General features: G+C 37.6%; 1 long non-coding RNA gene across 11 annotated transcripts in view; it reads left to right on the top strand.

Annotated features, from left to right (window-relative positions):
- Nucleotides 1-6: 6 nt before the first annotated feature.
- The window catches only part of LOC126504050 (uncharacterized), a 38,518-nt gene continuing 17,719 nt past the window's right edge, over nucleotides 7-20,805 (top strand). For 5 of the 11 annotated variants that reach the window (XR_007592484.1, XR_007592487.1, XR_007592482.1 and 2 more), the window contains exons 1-3: nucleotides 7-6,537; nucleotides 7,645-7,721; nucleotides 19,640-19,974. This is a non-coding gene — a long non-coding RNA (uncharacterized lncRNA). Of the gene's footprint in view, nucleotides 7,722-13,872; nucleotides 14,117-19,383; nucleotides 19,462-19,639; nucleotides 19,975-20,805 lie in introns of all 11 variants that reach the window. The other 6 variants (XR_007592485.1, XR_007592479.1, XR_007592481.1 and 3 more) reach the window with 6 other exon arrangements.

Raw genomic sequence — 20,805 nt, 5'->3', positions numbered from 1 at the left:
TATATATATCAGCTTATAGTATTACCATTGGAAAAAGTTAGATGTCTTCATAATAACTGCAGCACACAATGCCTGTCTTCACTCTATGCGCTACCATACAGTTCCCCAGCTTCGGCCAAAGGGCTGGAGGTTGAAACACACAAAAACACACAGACAGAGAGACAGAGTCACTGGTAAGAAGCCCTTTATTCAAAACCACCATGGAGGCTTATATACCTAACAGTCGAGTGGGCCAACAGGTGAAAACCTTATCCTCCGATCCTCAAGGCCAAGGCAACACGTGCTCGTGAAGCAGAGCTGGTAACACAGCCTTTAGTAACTCAAATCAGAAGGAAAGTAAAGATCTCTAGCAGGGAAGAGCAGCTGGATGCCTGAACTCCAAATGGTCCCAACAAATAACTTTTTTTGATATATGATCTTGCATAGAAATGTGATGTTTTTGTCTTTTGCATTCTTTTGTCATGTAGAACTGACTGGAATATATAGAACACAGATAGGGACTATTGAGAGATGGGTAAGAATCTCAGAGACTGAACACTGGCATCCTTAAACAGCAGTGTCTTGTGGACATGATCCATTATGCACTCCTTCTGTAGAAAGATAAAACAGTAGGCCTTATCTTCAGTGAAGTTACTGAGTGTGTAGTGATTGTAGGAATGGGAGTCACTCCAAAACCCTTGGATGTAATTTGTAGATAGTGGCTAGATAACTTCAACTTAGCCTTCTTTTGTTTATCATGCTTTCTATCCCACTGTGTCCATGGCTTGTGTCTCCCACAGTGGATTCTTTAGGAGTGGAATTATCTACAGGTAAATTCTTAGCAAGGGAGAGAAAATGAAGTGGCTAAGTGGGTGTATTGTGAACAGATGAAAGTATTGACTTCTCTACAGATAGCTCCATCTGATAGCTGTGTGGGTACTTTGTATGTCATTGATGCTCCAGCATTCTGAAGGCCCTGCTGCTCTGTGTGTCTGTGTGTGTGTTTATGATACATGTGTTTATATCAATGTGTGAGTGTACCAAGTGCCATGGCCGAGACACTCATGTCGCTCCCTTTATTTGAGATAGGGTCTCTCTTGTTTCTTCACCTCTAAGTACTCCAGTAGTTGACGAGGAATTTCTAGTATTTCTGCCTCTGCCCCCATCATCCAGTAGACACACACTGGGGTTACAAACTGAGAACCAAGGATATTGCATCTGGATTTCTCTGGGGACCTGAAATCAGGTCAAGTGTTTTATCCACTCAGTTATTTCCCATCTCCTGAAGTTTTAATTGATGTGACTGTAACCAGTTGCCCTCAGTGCAAGTGTTTGTGATTCTGGTTTCTCAGGGGAAAAAAGAGATCATTCCAGCCACATAACATATTCTAAAACTCCTTGAAATTCCCTCCATTGGTCTGACCCTCTTGAAGTTTTGTAATTTATTTTCTCACATTCTTGGAGTGTTTCCTGATGTCACAAAGATTAATTCATATATGAATAACCAGGTGCAATGGGAAGTCTTTAAAACTATTTTATTTTAAATTGTCAGTTGCTAAGTAAATAGAAACATGATGTTTGATCTTGTAGAAGATTTTACTTACATGGTATAGCAAGATATATTTTAAGATAATATGGGTAGCATTGGGGTCACTAGCAATGAAGTTCATTTGATCACAGTGCATATGACTTCATGGTTGATAACCTATGCTGTTTTCATTACATTTAGTATATTAGCAAGTTTTTGTAATAATAGTCTAACAACTTCCTTAAGTCTTTGTAAAATATGCAGTTCAAGAAAGTATAAATTAAAAAGTAAATGAAGCCTATTGTCTAATATTGTGATGTATTCATTTAAAACGTTTCCAATCGAATACAGAATAGTACAATAGAATAACAAATGGTTTAGCTTTTGTGGGTATGGTTAAGTCTTTGTGGATTCTGTGTCATCAGAATGTCAAGTCAGCTTCACGAGCCAACGACAGTAAACGATCCACTGGTATTTTCACATTTAGCATAAAATTATCATGTAGCTATTATAAGCCTGAGGTTGGAGTTCTTAGGCTTCCAGGCATTGAGGGTTTGGGATGGTGGCATGTGAGCAAATGAGGAACAGCATGAAAAATATCCGCTCCCCTGGCAGACATTCATCCTGCGCTAATCTGCCACAGTACCTCTGGACTTCTTCTGTATTGATAGCCCTTTTTATACAAGCGAATGCTGAAAGCTGTCTCATTAATGCGCTGAATGGATAGTGCTGTTTAACCGATGCCATTCGCAGGTCTTCCTTATCAACGTGTAATAATCCATCATGGGAGTCAATTCCTTTCCTAGGCCTTTCTCACTGCAGAACGTTTCTCCTAGAAACCAGAGCTGCCCTTCCACTTCCCTTGAGCATCACTCTTCCCCTCTTGCACAGAGAATGTGCACCTGACTTCTCCCTCTCCCTCTTCTCCTCTCCCTCCCTCTGAATTAAGGCCCTCTGGGCCCATCTTTACATGGCTTCTGATGTGTTTGACAATCGCTGATGCCTCTCTGGGCTTCAGCTCGTGGAGTAAGCCATGTAAGGTATGAGCTTTTCTGACAGATTAGAAGGTGCTTTGTAACAAGAGGAAAAATCAAATCAAATGCTTGTCACAGGGAATTCCGAGTGCTGTTGGAAGGCGGAAGGAGCATGAAAGAGGAGCTGCTGAGTGAAGGGGGAAACACAGTCTAATAAGATATAAATAGAGGAAAATAGCATCAACTGGGGAGACAGAAGAGATGCTCCTCAGAGGATCTGGAACAATGTCTGTGTTTCACATTTTAACAAGCCACCATGCAAATATGTAAGACTCATAACAGTAAAAATAGTCCACTGTAATAATCAGTGGATGTGTATGTGACAATTATAAATGTTCAGTATGGCGAAGACTACTGCAGAAAGACTAATGGGAAAGACAAAAGTATGTATTAGCTCAGGTTATGTCGCATCATGGTACAAGGTTACAAAAGAAGTATGAATATATCTAGGTAAATTTTGTGCATAGAGACAAAGATGAGTCTACTAACATAGTAAAATGGTGCAATTAAACGGTGACACTATATACGATATTTTAAAAAAATCCCACATTTTCTAAATTTTCTTTTAGGATAAGCAACCTTACTGATGCTAAAATATAAATAAAAAGAAATATGGTTTATGTATCCCATTCAAAAGAAAAATTATGAGCAAGCTTCAGGCTATAAAGGCAAAGATTAAACCATACAAATATGAAGAAATATAATCACATATTAGCTACACTGGGCCTTTGGTCTATTAGCAACAAGACCAAAGGAAGCTGAGATTAATGAAAGGACCAAAGGTACCATTGTGGTTTCTTAGCCATCAAGCTACAAAAGCTAAGAAGTAAATTAGATATAGTGATAAGTTTTGTTTTCAGGATTGTAAATAAAACCTGTTTAGAGTGAGAAAAGTATTTTCTTTTAGTTTTTATTTTGTTTCAAGGATGTCCAAAGTGATGCAGACACATGAAAGAACAATAAGTTATATTGATAAGGGTCTAATAAGTCATTTGGTAAAGGTGAATGGTATGGTTAATGAAATGGTGTATTTCAATGGTTATGTTGATTGAGTTAAGAAACATTCAGGGCATTAAGGAGATATCACCATGTGAGGACATCTCCAGAGGATTTAATGGAAGACCCATCCTGAGTGTAGCAGCATCCTATGGGCTGGAGGTCTAGACTCAATAAGAAAGGAAAAAAGAGAAAGACAGCTGAGCAATGGTATTCCTGTTTCTCAGCTACCCAGTTAGATGCCTTAAGATAAAGCCCCACACATGTGCTTAACTCATCAACATCAAAATTCATTAGAAAGGAGAAAACCTGAATTAATAATGCAATTGAATAGGTCACCGTCATAAAAACAACTGCTGAGGGAACTATTTTTTATAGTTTTTGATGTCAAAATAAACAGAGTTCACTACCTGTGTGATAGAGGGGGACGCACTGAATCTCCAGCTAGAAGTAAAATAGATTTGGTGTTCATGGAGCCTTGGCCTATGATCTTCAAAGACCACTGAGGCCAGGCAATGTGTACAAAGAATCAGTGCCTGCCAGGAGGCCTCAAGAGGCCAGAGCTGAGAGATGAAGTCTAAGTTGCAACAGAGAGCCAATGTTTGATGTGCCGGAACTATGGGATGTCTCCTGAGAAATGCGGCAGGCATGGATTAGAGCTGGCCCAAGAGAGAGGTCACATGAGCTGTGACTGTCAAACCAGAAGGGCAGGGCCACTCATGACCTTAGGAGTCTAGAAAATGCTATCACGAGCCCTAGATGTTTGACATGGATCTGCAGGGTTTCTCCTTTCCCTGCTGGTTTCCTCCTTGCTCTGATCCTATTATTTCCTGCTCTTCTCCCTATCTGTGCTGGGAATGCTTACTCGGTGTCATTGTGTGCTGGAATTAATTAATGTATGTGTTGATTTTCTGAGCATTAACAGTTAGGAGATTGCCTTGAGTTGCGAAGAGATTTGGGACTTCGAACTTTACAACAGTGTTAAGACTATGGGAACTTCTGAAATTAGAGTAGCTGTATTTTGCATTAAGAGACAGGTATGAGTAAGTGGTGGCCAGGAGTGAAATGCTACTGTTTAAAGCTATGCACTTGGATGTCACATTGAAAAAGAGTGGTCATGACATAATTAATTCTGATTTCAATTTGAGAGTGTTAAAAAAAAAAAACAAACAAACAAGCAAACGAGAAACATGCACCTAGAAAATCAACGAGACACATTGGTGAGTGTATCTGTGAAGTTGCTCCCAAAGATGTTTAACTTTGGAAGAAAAACCCATTTTTAATTTGGACACCACCACCCTAAAGGGTAGGAAACCAAACTGAATAAAGGACAGAAAGGAGAAAGTCAGCACTCAGCATTGTATTGTTCCTCATTGGCAATGCTAATCAAGCTGAATCTGCTTCCATGTCTTTCCCACCATGATGAACTGTAATCCTCTGAACTGTGACCTAAAATAAATTCTTCCTTTCTATGTTGTTTTTTTTTGCCAGGAATTTGGTCACTTCAGGAGGAGTGTTGTGCAGATACTATTTTCATTTCCAAATACACACAGTCATATTTTCATAACTAAGAAATAAACTATGCAACACATACCTTTTAGTAGATATAACCAAGAAACTGATATATATTAAAGCTACAGAAGAACAAATAATGCTTTTTAAAAGTGTTCATAAAAATATCACACAGGGTCTGGGGAGATAACTCATAACTCAACCAACAAAAATTCTGGTGTACATACATGAAAACTTGTGCTAGATACCCAACACCCACACAATACATGTGCTGTGTGGTGTGATGGAATATGTTTTTAATATTCATGAAGCTTGCTGGCCTAACCTAATTGTTGAATCATGTAAACCAATTAAGAAAACCTGTCTCAAAAAAACAAGGTGAATGGCTGCTGAGGGCGAATAATCAAAGCTGATCTCCTGTGTTCACACAGCTGCAAATACCCATGCTCCTACTCACTCACAACTCCCCCCACAAATGTCATACAGTTACAATCTAAACAATGGTTACTACTTGTAGGGATAAGCAAATTTATGTATGGTGTATATAGAGAGATGCAAACAGCTATTATAAGGAAGATGAATATTTACAAAAATATTTCCTGTATAAATATTAATACGTAGCAAATATTTTTATGATATTGGAAAAAGGGACAATTGTGGAAAAGGGGGAGGTATGTTAAGGGGAGAAAGGACAGAAGAAGAACATAGAAAATAAATATAGTCAAACTCTATTGATTGGGAAAGTCAGTATGAAATCTCTGTATAAAAATGTACAACAGAAACAAATAAAATGCATGCCAGCGTTACTGTGATGCATATTTTCTTTTTGTGTATCTGTACTTTGAATAACTCCTATGATAAAAATTTCACATTGCTTTAAAGGTTTATAAAATATATATGTTGTTTTAAAAATGCCGTGCTTATTAGATAAACTTTAAATCTTATCTTTGTTTGATCATCCCAATCCCTAAAGCAGATGAGCTCTATAACCACCAGCCCTACTTCCTTCCAGGTGAACCAAATCAGCGTCTGATACAGTTGGCCACCATGGAAAGCAGGCCCTTTCTCTTTACATAGGGAAAGCAGTTTATATAAACTGGGGTTGAATTTTTTCTTAACGCAGTTGAAGTTCCTAGCTCTGGGGAGCTGCAACTAATGGTTGCTCTGGTTTTGATTCTCTTGTATGTAACACATTACAGCAAGCAAAGAAGTGTAACGAGGAGGAGTAAATAGGACATCCAAGTGCTCTCTGGAGAAGGATGCTCACACAAACGGAAAGCATGACTGTGGTACTCACTCTCATTGCAATCTTTAGCACAGTCTCAAGGCCATGCCTGAATTGTGCTAAGTGAAATGAATTTCGGAAATGCAATTTACATTAACCACCTTTTACTTATCTTTACTTAGACGACAAACTGGGCTCTTGACAAATTTCCTTCAGTGTGGCACACTGTATACTAATTGACCAGCTAGTGTGAGTACTCCCAGGTAAAGAAAGCATGTTTATTACTGGAACTCCATTCCAGCTCATTTTCATAATGATATTTTATGATGATGGAGCTAGAGGAGAAAGGTCCGGGACACTGAGGAAGCATCGGAAGCACTAAGATGCAATATGTTTCTATCTTGCCACCCTAAATTTGTGCAGCATATGCACAAGACAGTAATAAAACTGGAATTAAAGCTGATGAGATCAAAATGAAGCAACAAGACAATTCTAGTGAACAGGTCAGACGCTACCCATATACAGATGGTGTTTATTACAGACACAGAGAGAGACTGGAATTCTGCATGCTTCTGTAGACCATACTTTGCATTACAGGTATTTGGGTACTCATGGGAAGCGAGGAAGAAAAAGACACATCGAACACCACATAAGTTAATACCACATTTAAAACTTAAAAAAATTGGTGTTGGAACTGAAATTATTTCTGGAGAAGCATAAGAATTATCCACCACTGTTTACCTTAGAGATGAATCCTAGATAGTGGGTATAGCCTGGTGCTCTTTGATCTAAATTCTTCAAATTATTCACTGTGCTGTTTTAGGTAAAGTAACTTGACCTTCTTCAGGATCCTTTATCTTCCCAAACTAGAACAATGTTGTTCACCTTTGTTTTGAGGATTAAGTTCGTCAATCCCTGAAAAGAATTTGATATTGAGTTGTCTATTCATTGAACCAGATAAAGTTTAGGGGCTGTAGTTAATACTTATAAGGTATTTCTTAGTTTATGAATGTAACCAAATACATAAAAGATGGAGCGGATCAAGAAACCCAACTCTAAAAGCTGTTCCCTACAGAGGGGAAGGGACAGTGGGCAAAGGCGGGGAATTAAGCATTTACAGTGTAGAAAGGAAGAGAATATTTGGTGCTGGAGAAAGTGTTTCCTAAGAAATTTCCTAAGAATGATCCTTCATCAAACAGGCTTGATATATTCTGAGTTAGTAAAGGCTCTGTATTTACTTTATAAATTCTCAGGATTTTTTTCTCTACTGTCACATGTTCTGAGTCTCTGGGGGTAAAGGGTAAGAAGGAAGAAAATTAGTAACATTTACCAAGCTTGGTTAATCAAACAATTCTTTCTTCACCGGACAGCTTATTGTATTTACATCCCCAAGGACACAATTAAGAAGTAATGATGGAATGAGATGGAGGAGGTGCTGTCTCTTTGGGTAAGCAAGTGTCTTTTTTTTTTTCTTTTTTAAGTTTGCATTCAAGATTTGGAGCCTATTTGTCATCTAACTTCAGGTAAATGTCATTACCTGGGCTGGATGAGATAAACAATGGACGTTCTGTACTTACTGACAGACTGAGGAGGGTTAACAATTAACTAGTCTACTTCCTTTTTAATCAACACCGCATTAGATGAGAATGTATATCATTTGATTGCCCTTTCTGTGTTTTGACTCTGGGATTTCAGAGGTGTCCTCACAATGTGTTGGGGCCTTGGAATCATATATTGCCTCCATTTGACACTTTTACTTATATCTTCCCTTTGCCCCAAATTATTTTTTATCAGCTTTAACTCTCTTAGCTGGCAGCAGGACCATGCAAGAACAGCAAGCTCTTTGGAGGACTTCTAAAGTATGATTACTGGTTGCTACTCACCTCAATGTATTGATATCATGCCTATATATGTTACTTGTAAAAAGTCCCAAATTCAGAATTATATAAACGAAAGAGTTAAAGATTTTACTATTTGGATGTTGGTATTCTTGACTGTTCCATGAGCATGATCATATGTGAACATACCCTGTCAAGTGAAGAGTCAGACTGTGCGTGCTTCTCTACACCTGGCTCTGATCTCTCAAATATATCCTGTAGAATATGCTTTTGTCTCTCAAATATGTGCACACATACACGCACACACACATTTTTCTGCTTAAATCTTGTAAAATTTTACAGTATATGTCACACCATACAAAGAGAACCAATACAAGACATAATTTCTTAATAAGAAGTTTGTACAGGGAGGCATGAATTGAAAAGAATTTTAAGTTAAGAAATTTTGCAACCTTATGGGAAATGGGAGCTCTCCAATGTTTCTTAGGTTGAGCAAGGCACAGAGACGCAGTGATTTGGATTGCATCTGGTGGTGAGCTTCAGAATGAAACCGTATGTTTTACACTACCAGGTCACATATTTATGCACTGACGATCATGATTTAACAAATGGAGCTTAATGTGGCGTAAAACAATGACTGCCAAAGTCATCCTTAGCTTATTGTTTGTGTGTTGTTTCCCAAGGCTACAAACTTGCAGATTTCTGTAGGTCAGTTTACTCTCAGTCTTCTCTGTACAAGAGAGAGTTCAGCCTGAGGAATCTTCTGCAAAGTGTATTAGATCTTTCTAGTCCAAAAAAAATCTCCTGAGATGTGTAGGATGTTGACAAGCACCTTGTGAGTTTGTGCATTGGGACAGTAATCATTTTAAAATCTCATGGTTATTTCATCCTGTCCAGACATCAGGAAATGTAATGCTCCCTAATAGTGTGCTTGTGGCCAATCGCATTTTCTGCTTCTGCAGCCTCCTTCTGTAACTCACCACCCGTCAGCCCTGATGGGCATTAATGAAGGCAGTGGCTTATACACTGCCTGTCATGTTTGAGGAGGTGCATGACACTCTACAGTTACTGTAAACTGGAGGAAGGTATGGCTTTTGAGCACACCAACTAATTGGTGTCAAATCGTATCACCTGGGATTGCTGTGACAGGCATGAACCAGAGTGGCAAAGGGCTGTGCCTGTCTCTGCCCCTTCAGCTCTACATGGCGTTTCAAAATCACCACAGTTCAACATCCCAGAACCCCAAATCTGTAGCCCCAAACCAAAACAAATTGTGCTTAAAATTGTCTTAATCACCAGGTCAAACAAATTTCAAGGTCTCAAATAGCTGGACCTATATGATTGCAACAGATAATAAATTGCCTTCTTTCTACCAGTCAGTCCTAAGAGGTCTCTGGTATATTCAGACCTTAGAATGGGGGTTAATTATGATAAGAGAACAGCTCTGATCCTATTGAGTCCTCTTCACTCCATTTTTATATATTTGAAAGACCCTTGATCCTCATGTGGAGGGAAAATCGCAGTCAGGATGTAAAATAAATTAAATGTATATAAAAAAGATTCCTGGGCATTCATTGTTTGCTTGCATATGTTTTTTTTTTTTTTTTTTTTTTTTTTTTTTTTTTTTTTCTGACCAAACCTACCCACTCCGCAAAGACACAGAGATTTTGCTAACATTGCTTTCAGGGTCATGCACATCCTACACCATCATTTAATGTTTAAGGCAGGAAGAAAAAGAGGGAGGAAAGAATGGAGGGAAGAAGAAGGAAAAATAGTGCTCTTCGGTTCATGAATTTTTCCTTAGTGCATGGAAATTACAGAATCTCAGAACCAGTAAACAAGGCCACTGCTGTGGGAGTCTCTGCTGTCACTGCTCCAAGGGAATTCTTTGCCTTCATCTAGTCTTTGACTGCAGGATCAGCTACGAGAGTGTTCGTGATGTGATGGGTGTGGATGGAAGTTGGCAGAGCTTCTCTTTCATAGCTTGTGCACTTGGCACACTTTATTGCAAAGAAGGCAAGGAACCCAGAGATAGAATGAAGGGCTCTGAAGTTGTGGGCCTGTTTTTAAGCTGAGGAGGGGGAGCCGAGGAAAAGCAGCAGATTCTAACTTTTGTTCTAATTTCACTGTTGACGTTGTTGGCTTACCGTGTAGCCTCCTGTGTCAGTACGGCTGCCAGTTTCAAACAGTCACTTAATTAATTTAGTCAGAGATTTACAAGAAGAAAAATGAAAGAGAGCTAAGCCAAGCGCTTAACTTTAACTCAAAATGAATTACCTGATTTCTTTTTAGAGAAAAGACTTTTAAGCTTCACCAGAGCACTGACGGGGTCTCCCTCACCCCCACGCCTGAAGACACATCTCAATATACGGTTATTTCCATGTGACTTTTAAGAACTGCTCTTTTCATCTAAACTTATGAAGTATTCAAGAAGTGCTTATTTATTAATCTGCTGTAGAAGCTAGTAATACAGTGACAGGTGATGTGTGTGTGTGTGTGTGTGTGTGTGTGTGTGTGTGTGCAGATACATGTGGAAGGAAGTGGTGAAATTCTTCAGGGCTGTCTGCTTTTATTCTTTTGAAACAGCATCTCTCATGGCTTGGAACTCACAAGTAAGCTAGACTGCCTGGCCAGTGAATGCCAGAGATTTATCCACATCCACAGTGCAGAGATTATATATAAACTCTTACCCCAGCCTCAGGTATTTAAAAACAAGTTCTTCAATCATTTACTGACTGGACTATCTTCCTAACCTCTCAATTGACAGATTATTCTATTTCAAAAATTTTAAGGATGTTGCAAGAGTTTTGATTTGCATCTTTGAGATGCAAGAAAGCATTCTGAGCAGAGCGCATCCAGGTCACCTGAAGGAGCCAGGCCTGGCAGCTGTACACTCAGGAACTATTTGAGTTGCAGAAATCTCACCATAGGAATGTTATACCATGAAGGTTTCTGGGCTTCATGTACATACTCTGGCATGCAGTTGCTTAGCTGTATCCTAGATCATGATGAAACTAACTGGATCTTTCTCTGGATTCCTCTTTGCTTCCTAGTCCTCAGAACTCTGTCGAAATTGTTCAGAGGAAAAATACAAAGTGTGGTCAAGAAAATAGACAGAGTTTATTATACAGTAAGTAGAGGTACTCTCAAGAGATGGCTACAATCAGTAGATTGCCAGAGACCATTATGTCAACTTTTATTTTTGGCAGACTTTATGCTGCTTCTTTTTTTCTATATTTTTTAAATTTTTATTTATTTATTAAAGATTTCTGACTCTTCCCCACCACCGCCTCCCATTCCCCCCCCTCCCTCTATCAAGTCCCCCTCCCTCATTAGCCCAAAGAGCAATCAAGTTTCCCTGCCCTGTTTCTTTCTTCATTCTCTCTTTCTTTTGAAACAAATAGTCAAAACAGTATTAAACAATGGCAAAATATAATTAAAGAAAAGTAAGCCTAAGAAACAAATACACACACACACACACACACACACACACGAGAGAGAGAGAGAGAGAGAGAGAGAGAGAGAGAGAGAGAGAGAATAAAACTCATGAGAATACAAAAACTGAAATCATACAATACAAGGAAAAGACGAGTAAGTTAAAAAAAATAACAAAGGCCTGAAAAAAGCCATATTATCAAGAAGCCTAAAATGAGGAGCAAAAAGTGTGTTTGTTCCTTATTAGAAGAAGCATCTAGCTAGATAAGAATGTTATAATCTTCCCAACCACTCAGAATATCATTTTTCCAGCCAGGACCATAAATAAAGCTCAGGTTCCATTGTTTGACTGCTCATCAGAGTCTTGCTGTTTCAGTTCCTATTTGTACAGAATCCTGACTTAGAGTACAGGAAAGAGTCATCTCCATTCAAGACTGCATACATCTAACCAATCCAATAACATTCTTAGTAGGATATAAATTGGTGAATTTGTTTTGGATAATAGTAAAATTTATGGTACATAAAAGTAATTGAGGGAATCATCAAAACTGTCCTTGAGATGTTTCATTTGATATTCTTCTCTGATCTATTTCCACCAGTGAGTGAATTCATGTACTCTCTGCTATACTTATGTCAAACAAATTAAGGTTGTTCCCAAAACAACCTTAGAGCTGTGGTTCTCAATCTGTGGATCTCAACTTCTTTGCGGTCCAATGATCCTTTCCCAGGGGTTGCCTAAGACCGTCGTAAAACACAGATATTATTTACATTATGATTCATAACAATAGTAAAATTAGAATTATGGAATATCAACCAAATGACTTTTTGATTTGGGGTCACTATAACACGAGGAACTGTATTAAAGGGTCACAGCATTAGGAAAGGTGAGAACCACTTGTTTAGATCCTGCTGAAGGAAGTTTCCCACTTACTTCTTTCTTATCGACAGTATTTTCTCTCCCTTATGAGCTAAGGCATTGGTTGCCTCATAGTGCTTTTCTTGACTGCTCACTCTGAAATCTGCACAGCTCTTATCAGCCATCTTGCCTTATTTCATGTTTCTTTGCTTATAATTTATTTTGAAAGACATCATTGAGTTGTTCAGAATCTCACCCCATGGGTGGCAAGTTCCTTGAGATTTGTGTTTCTGTTAAAAGCCAGGACCTGTATTATGTTCAATGCTTGATCTAATAGCTATTCAATGAGTGATCTGGACATTAAAACAGAATAGTAAACATATTTTTGTATATAGAAGACTTCAATGTGATGTACAAAAACTCACATTATAGCCAAAAAGGCAGCATGGAAGTTAAATGTACTTGCTGTTCTTAAAGAGAACCTGGGTTCAGTAACAGCAACCACAAAATCACTCACAATTACCTGTAATGTCAGCCTCAGAGAATGGAGTGCCCTCTTCTGGTATCTAAGAGTCTCAGGCATACTCACGATTCACATACAGACATGCAGATTAACATTTATAACATTTTCAAAAATTTAAAAAAAATAAGAACTCAAAGTAATCTGGAGAATATTTTTCAATATTTAATGATTTATTTTATTTTTAAAACTTATATTAAAATTACATCATCTCTCTTTCCCTTCTTTCCCTTTCCTCCTCCCACAACACCCATATACCCCTCCTTGCTCTCTTTACATTCAAGGCCTATATTTTTCCATAATTGTTATTACATGCGTATATGTAGATGCATATGTGCATATTACTTCATAAAACCTGCCCAGTCTGTATAATGTTACTTGTATATGTGCTTTCAGGGCTGACCATTTAATATTGCAAAATTTATTGGCAAATTCTTCCCTGAGAAAGACTAATTCTCCCACTTTCAGCTCTCCTCTATTCTTTGGGATTGAGACCTCCTGGAATTTACTTAGCCCATGTTACTAGCTCTACTAGTTACATTTCCTCATACTTAGGGTTTTGTTAAACAGGGAATACTGCCTTCCTGTTATATTGGTCTTGGGTGATAAAGCCAAAGAGGCTAAGTGGTGTCTAGTACATAAATGATCTAAGGTGAGTAGAGTAGGAATTTAGAATTACTTATTACAAACTCATAATCTTAGGGGAGTATATGGACTAACAAGACAGAAGACAGGGTGTTCTAGTGTTCTTAACCTTAATACTGGGAATGTCGGCTGAAATTTAAACTGATTTTAGTTTTGCAACCTTCCCAGTGATATTTCATGTGAATGAGGTGGCCTTCTGTCTCCATATACAGGGATAAAAGACATTTATCTGTCATCCTATAAATATTTCCTTTGCCTTTTTCTTTTGAAAACTGTCTTAATTATCTCTATTTCATAATTTCAGAGCCTGCCTCTTGTATAGAATATCAAAAATATATGGCAAATCGTGAGGGCTTTCACTTTTGTCTGTAAAGGAAGCAAATATCTTGACGAATGTTGGAGTTTGGCTGTAGTATATTTCCACAATTTCATGGTCTAGAAGCTTAGTCTTCAGGTTGACACCGTTGAACTGGTTGGACCTTCACAAGTTGCTTAGATCATGGAGCTTTCACTTATATCCAGGATTACAGTACATTTTGTGAAACCAGGTATGTCCCATAAAAATAAGCTATTATAATTAGGAAAGAAAGGATCTATTTTCCATTCTTTTGAATATTTTCTGGCATATATGCCCCTTCTACAAGCAGTTGCCTTCTCTGTCATGTTTAGGCACAGAGCTGTAGGCCTTTTCCAGATTCCTAGGATGTTCTCTTGCTACATCCCAATGACTAAAATCATGAGCCAATTACCTTCTCTGCTTTTTATAAAGTACCAAGATTATGTATTTTGTTTTATTTCAGCAGAATGAACTAAAGAAACTGAGAAAAAATGAGATAGAAATCAAAAATGAAAAGGAGAGGAAAAACGATGATATAAACGAGAGTAAAACCCCATCAACTCTTGGGCTTTACTTCCATCCTTTGTTCTTTAAAGAGAACTGAACTAGATGGAGATGTCCTGTGCTCATTTTTCCCTTAGAAACTTGAAGCTTTCAGATGAGCTTTAAACAGAAGAGTTGTACATCAGGAAGATTGAGGTAACTCATGTACCATGGGAACATGAGTTAATAGCTCAGTTCCCAAGTTGAACAGGGCTTTCTAAATTTCTAAATTTATGCTGTAACCCATAATTAGCAGTCTACCTCTTTGACCATAAACTGATTCAGTGTTCATAGTCTCTCCTTCAGACCTAAAATTCTACCAAGGCCTTGTTCCTCTGCTGGAATCTTAGATGTGTCTACATCCTACCCCATATTAAATCCACGTATAAATCATACAAGTTTTGGTGGTACTGACTGCTAAGTCTATCCCAGACTTTAGTTTTAGACTGAATCAGCAATTTGAGATTTTTATTCATAAAAATTTATTTATTTTATAAATAAATATTTATTTTACAAAATAAAGACTGTCAGTAAACTCTAAGGCAGCAGCAGCAGCTGGGATACCAATTCCCTTCAGCAAACACTGTTTGAAACTCTGCAATGTTTAAAGGTCAGAGGCTTGTAGAGAGAAGACTCGCAGTCAATCATATACTGATATTACTCCTTATTCAGACTTTCATATCTTAGGTCTATTCTAACATTCCTCTGTGTATAAAGGTCAGAAACCTAGACACCATCCTAGTCACCTGCCCAAGCTGTTCTCCTCAGTCAGCTCTGACCCATTGAGGTCTTTAGAGGCTCTTCCATTCATATGTACCCACTCCTGGCATCCCTTTTCATCCAAGCCTTTAGTGGGGCCATGGAGCTGCCCTTTGAGAGCTCTTTTTGTACCCTCCAAATACCTTCTTCCTATTCTATTTGGACAAGCCTTTTAACTAATAAATAAATAATACTACAAGTTTTAACACTCTCCAGTAATATGAAGTTGTGAGCCATGGCCTTTAGCCTTAGAAAGCTATTTTTTTTTCTTCTAATCTCATGTTTCTGTCTTTCTCCTCTCATTCTCCATCGTTTGTATTCCCAGAACCTCAAATCCTGGACTGTGTGTGGATTTCTTATCTACGAGGTTTGCTTCAGATACTCATCGTTAGTTTGCACAGTCTCAATTGCCCAATCCCTAGGCATGCTGACACAATTAGCTGACCAGGGACTGCTTTGAAGCCCCTTCCTCAGTTTGCATGTATTTGTGTTACCAGAACACTCAAGTATAAGGATGGGTAAATATTTGACAATTGCCATAAGAATTATATTTCAGCCGCTTCCTGTTAGATATGTCACCACCTGTATATTCCCAGCAATCCATCCTGTAGCATGCTTAGAAGAATCTTTTATTTCAGAACCACATAGGACTTTTTTTAGTTATTTTGTAATTCTTTGTTTTTCCATTTGTCATACATTGTTTCTGTCTAGACTATAAAATAATGACTTTCATGATGGTATTTCCACATTTATATGCCATTGTACTTTGTTCTAAATCATTTCATTTTCTTGCTACTAAGAAGTATTGCATATCACAAGCTGGCGGTAATTCACATGAAAGAGAAATCAGGACACACCATCACAAAACACATTTTATAAATTTAACCTTTTCTATTTCTAACATATACTGATTTTAATGTTAAAGGTTTAATGTCTTTGAAGGCATGGTTTCTGACAGTTATTTGTTCAGGATTACACTTTTGGTCAAAGGAAAGTATGTTGAAATATTCCTGGAAGATCTCGGGGTACAGCAAAGTCTAGCCATGACACACTTGTCACAGTGAGTGAGATGTAAGCATAGCCCAGTCACTGTGCTCAGAGTCAAACTCGGCTCTCTGATCCTCTACGATGACAAGCAGCCAAATCAAAAACCATAGACAGGATGAAGGGGACAGTGTTACATGAACTAACCAAATCCTCTATCTGTCCTTCGCATAACCATTCTGGGAATCCAGACCTTTCCCGATTCAGTTCAACAATATCAGGCACAGAGAGGGCAGAGGAGAGTCCTTTGGCCCATTTTCAAGAGTAATGATGGATGATGAAGAAATTTTTGGCTCTGGACAGTTACCTAGTCTGTGTGAAAATGAATTTCTATTTTGGGAGTATGGGGTATATTGGTACAATGCAAAGGAGGATGCTTCTAATCATGATTCTTTTTGTTTAAGATATAACTAACAGAAAAATAGAGGTAAATGTTTACTACAACTGAACAAAATAGGGGCATCAATGGATAGGTTAGTTAACTTATTGTGGAAGAAAAGAGTCTCCAAACAGAAACAAATTAGATATGATGAAAGTCTGTGAGATCCAGTGTATAAAACTGGTCTAACTTAGCGGCTAATTAATTCACTTATTTAGATAATAAAATATTAGATTAAAAAAAAACAACCAAGAATATAAACACCTGCTCATTTGAAAAGAAAGATCATGAATGCAGGTGTCTTACTATTTCATCATCTGTTAGGGATGAAGATAGAAAGTGGAAATATATTGAGAAAGAAGAGGCTGTCCAAACAGAAATAAACATAAAACCTTTTCGAGATGTTGAAAGTAAATGAGATTCAGTGTGTAAACCTGGCCTAACATCTCTTGTTTCCTCAGAGACCAAAGCAAGTAGAGAGCAACACCCACTACTATAGCTTAGGGGGAAAAAAAGTGATGTTATATTTTTCACTTTCTTATTTCATAGTTAAGAAGTTTGTAAGTCACTACTCCATCCACCACAGAAAGCAAAACAACAACAACAAAACACTGGACAGATTAAAAAGGCAGCACCTATTCTTGTATCCATTAGAGAAATAATGTTGCAAGGCTGACCACTGCCCAACAGCATAGAAAAAAAGAAAGGTGAACATAAAGTTCACAGATTTACCAGTGGGCACTCCAAACAAAATAGCATGTTTTGTTTGGAGACAATAGGAATGTTGAGAGTAGGAGAAATAGTTGTTTTTTCCAGGGAAAAGTACACCAAATGGTTATCCAGTACTAAGTGATCATCTCCTCAAACTTGCCTATAAATAGCACTACACTGATTGAACAAGCTATATTTATAAATACACACGCGTATACATACATGTGGCAACAATTCATAAACAAAGTGGCCATGAATTTTAAAGATAGCAAGCAGAGATATGTATTAGAGAGTTCAGAGGAAGGAAGAAATGGGAAGGAAAAGTAATGTAATCTAATCTTTTAAAAGATACTCATGAAATAGTAAAATGGGTATGTGAAATATACTGTGATATCTTAGTTTAAAAAGTAGATGTAGCAATGTCTATATCAAACAGAAAAGACATTAAGGCAAGGGAATTTGGAAAGATAAAGAAGGATTTCACATCTTGTTAAATGCATATATCCATTAATGATCCAGTGTCAACATTGTCAAATAACCCCAACAGCAAAGCACCAATGTTTGTAAGACAGAAATTAAAAGATGCATTCAGTATTATAATTGTATATTTTTGACATCACTTAATCATAAATGAAAGAGCTAAAGAGACTGAGTTAAACTGAATCAAATAACCAATCTGACATTTACCTTACTTCATCCCACAACACCAAAATGGATTCTCCACATGCATGGAATGTTCACTAAGAGATTACATTCCAGACCATAGACCACATCATAAAAAACTGAAAGAGTATAAATCATATAAGATATTCTTTCTGACTACAGTGGAATTAAACAAGAAATAAATAACAAAGGTAATTACACAAGCAAAAAAAAATCTGGAAATTAAATGCTGTTCTAAATAACACATTCATCAGAGTAGCAATCCCATGAGAAATTTAAACCAATTTTACATAATAAAAATGAAAATAAAACGTATAAGATATTGGGATGTAGAACAGCAACAACTCTTGTGTCTCAAAGCTGAAACTACTAGATGCTGACCCTGTTTTAGAGCATAGCATGCTAGTTTCTTATATGACAAACACACTCATGCTATAAGAGACAACAAATTCTTTCTTCTCTCTTTATCCCATAAATTCACAGTATTGTTCACACAGAAACGTGCACAATGTTTGTAGCTCTTTTCTGGACTATGCAAACTGTAAAGGTAAATAAAATTATGAAATTTGTAGGTAAATGAATAGAACATAAAAATATTACACAAAGTGAGAAAACTTAAAGTGAGACAAATGTCAGATGTTTTCAGTAATATGTGGATTCAGGTTGTAATCTTTAGAATTGTCTACTTAATTCAGGGTACCTGTAGAATCCTTGAAACTAGAAAGGGAGTTTTGGTGATGAGGGCAAGGAAAGGTCATAAGGGGGAAAGAATATAGGAAAAGAGGGAGAAATGGGGAAGGACTTTTCTGTGGAGAGTTGGTGGGAAGATATGGCAGAGGAGAGGGTGAACAAGGATAACTAACACTAAAGATGTTTGAAAAAGCTATATGAAAATGTATAAGCTACACATGAGAGAGAGATACAGAGACAGAGAGAGAGACAGAGAGACAATTCTTATGAGACAGTCTAGCTGAAGTCACATTAAAAATGGGATGGTGTTTTCCCCAGATGCCATAGAGTATCAAATACAAGCTCAGTGCCAGATTGGAGATCTATATCTTTGAGTTATTGATCAAGAGTATTTCAGGAACACCCAATTAATAAAGTCTGATGCCCCTGCTTTTGGTTACCCACTAGAACTTGGTAAGTAAGACTATAGTTAAGGATACTACACTTTTGGTCACAGAGCATATATAAACCAAGCTTTTCCCCATTAGTTAGCTTTCACAGTACTGAAAGTATTATGAATGTCACTGGTAGAAAAGCTCATAAACAGTTTTGCACAGTTGTGAACACTGTGAGCTACAATAATGACTAACATAGGAAGATATGCCTATTGGCGATCGAATGTTACAGAGATTTTTATTGTGATATTTAAGGTCCAATACACAGCAAGAACCTATGCCCAGTGCTGTAGACTTGGCCAACAGTTAGCTGAGAAGCTTAAAGGCCCACAGGTGAACTTATTACAATTATTTTGCTAAGTGGGCATTGTATCAAATTACCTTCTAACTTCATATCACCATAACCAATTAATGCCACTCTCAGATCACATAACTGAATCTCTCTCTCTCTCTCTCTCTCTCTCTCTCTCTCTCTCTCTCTCTCTCTCTCTCTCTCTCTCTCTCTCTGTAGTGGATGGTGACTAACACAGAAACACAACTGATCAAAATTTGAGTCCTCAGCCACAAATGGGACTTCTGTGTTGCACTCGATGTATGCAAGGCTCAGGGGTCAGCATAAAAGAATGAGTGGAAAGTTGAACAGAAAGCCATGGGCAAATCACTGTCTTCTGAACACAAGAGGATACTGGACTTATTAGCAGCTGGTATGAATGCCTACATGAGACCTGTATAAGATCAAGCCAGCCAATATTCCACCATGGAAAGTATGGATGCTCGTGGGACCCACACTTAATTGACGAGCTATTGGCCATTGATAATGAGATGTAAAGCATATTTTTAAAAATTGTAAGAAAAATTTCTGATTATCTTTACCATATAAGGGATGCATATTTGCATTTATATAAATGTTTAGTTTGACTTAAACAGTACACAATGTATATATATATATATTGAAATTTTACTCATTACCTCCAAAATGTGTATAATTTGCATTATTTTGTGTGTTATTTAGAAATAAATTTGATAGTAAAGTTTCAATTATGTCTGTTTCCAGAGGTTGTCCCTTTATCCTGGCTACTCACACCTAAAATAATCACATAGAAATTATATTATTTAAATCACTGCTTGGTCAATCACTTAAGCATATTTCTAGCTAGCTCATATAGCCTAAACTAAGCCATCTCCATTAATCTGTGCATTACCACGAGGTCATAGCCTACTGGCAAAGTTTCAGTGGGCTCCAGCGGAGGCATCAGTTTCCAGTGGTGGCTACATGGCCTCTTTCCAACTTTGCCTTCTTCTTCCCAGCATTCAGTTTGGTTTTCTCTACATAGCTATATTCTGCCCTATCACAGGCCAAAACCACTTCTTTATTCATTGACCAATAAAAGAAACTCATATACAGAAGGACTTCCTAAATCATATGCCTCTTAAAACAGATGTCAACTATTAAGGGCAGTAAAAATGCATTCATATTTCTTACCCTTTATTCCTGTTCTATCTAACTGCCACCAAAGTTTCCCAAAGTCTTAACCACTCCCACCTGATGTTGTTGTTTGTGGGTTTTCCCTGTGAATATGTGTTTCTGTGCACTGCACTGTCTTTTAAAGATGTTAAAATGACCTCACCTCTCCTACCAGTTCTCATTCTGGAATATTCTTCACTCTCTGTCTATTC

The sequence above is a fragment of the Alexandromys fortis genome, unplaced genomic scaffold, assembly GCF_014885135.2.
Source record: "Alexandromys fortis isolate MF-2015 unplaced genomic scaffold, M_Fortis_MF-2015_v1.1 scaffold_16, whole genome shotgun sequence".
In the NCBI taxonomy this organism is placed as follows: domain Eukaryota; kingdom Metazoa; phylum Chordata; class Mammalia; order Rodentia; family Cricetidae; genus Alexandromys; species Alexandromys fortis.
This window is presented reverse-complemented; position numbering and strand designations above follow the sequence as displayed.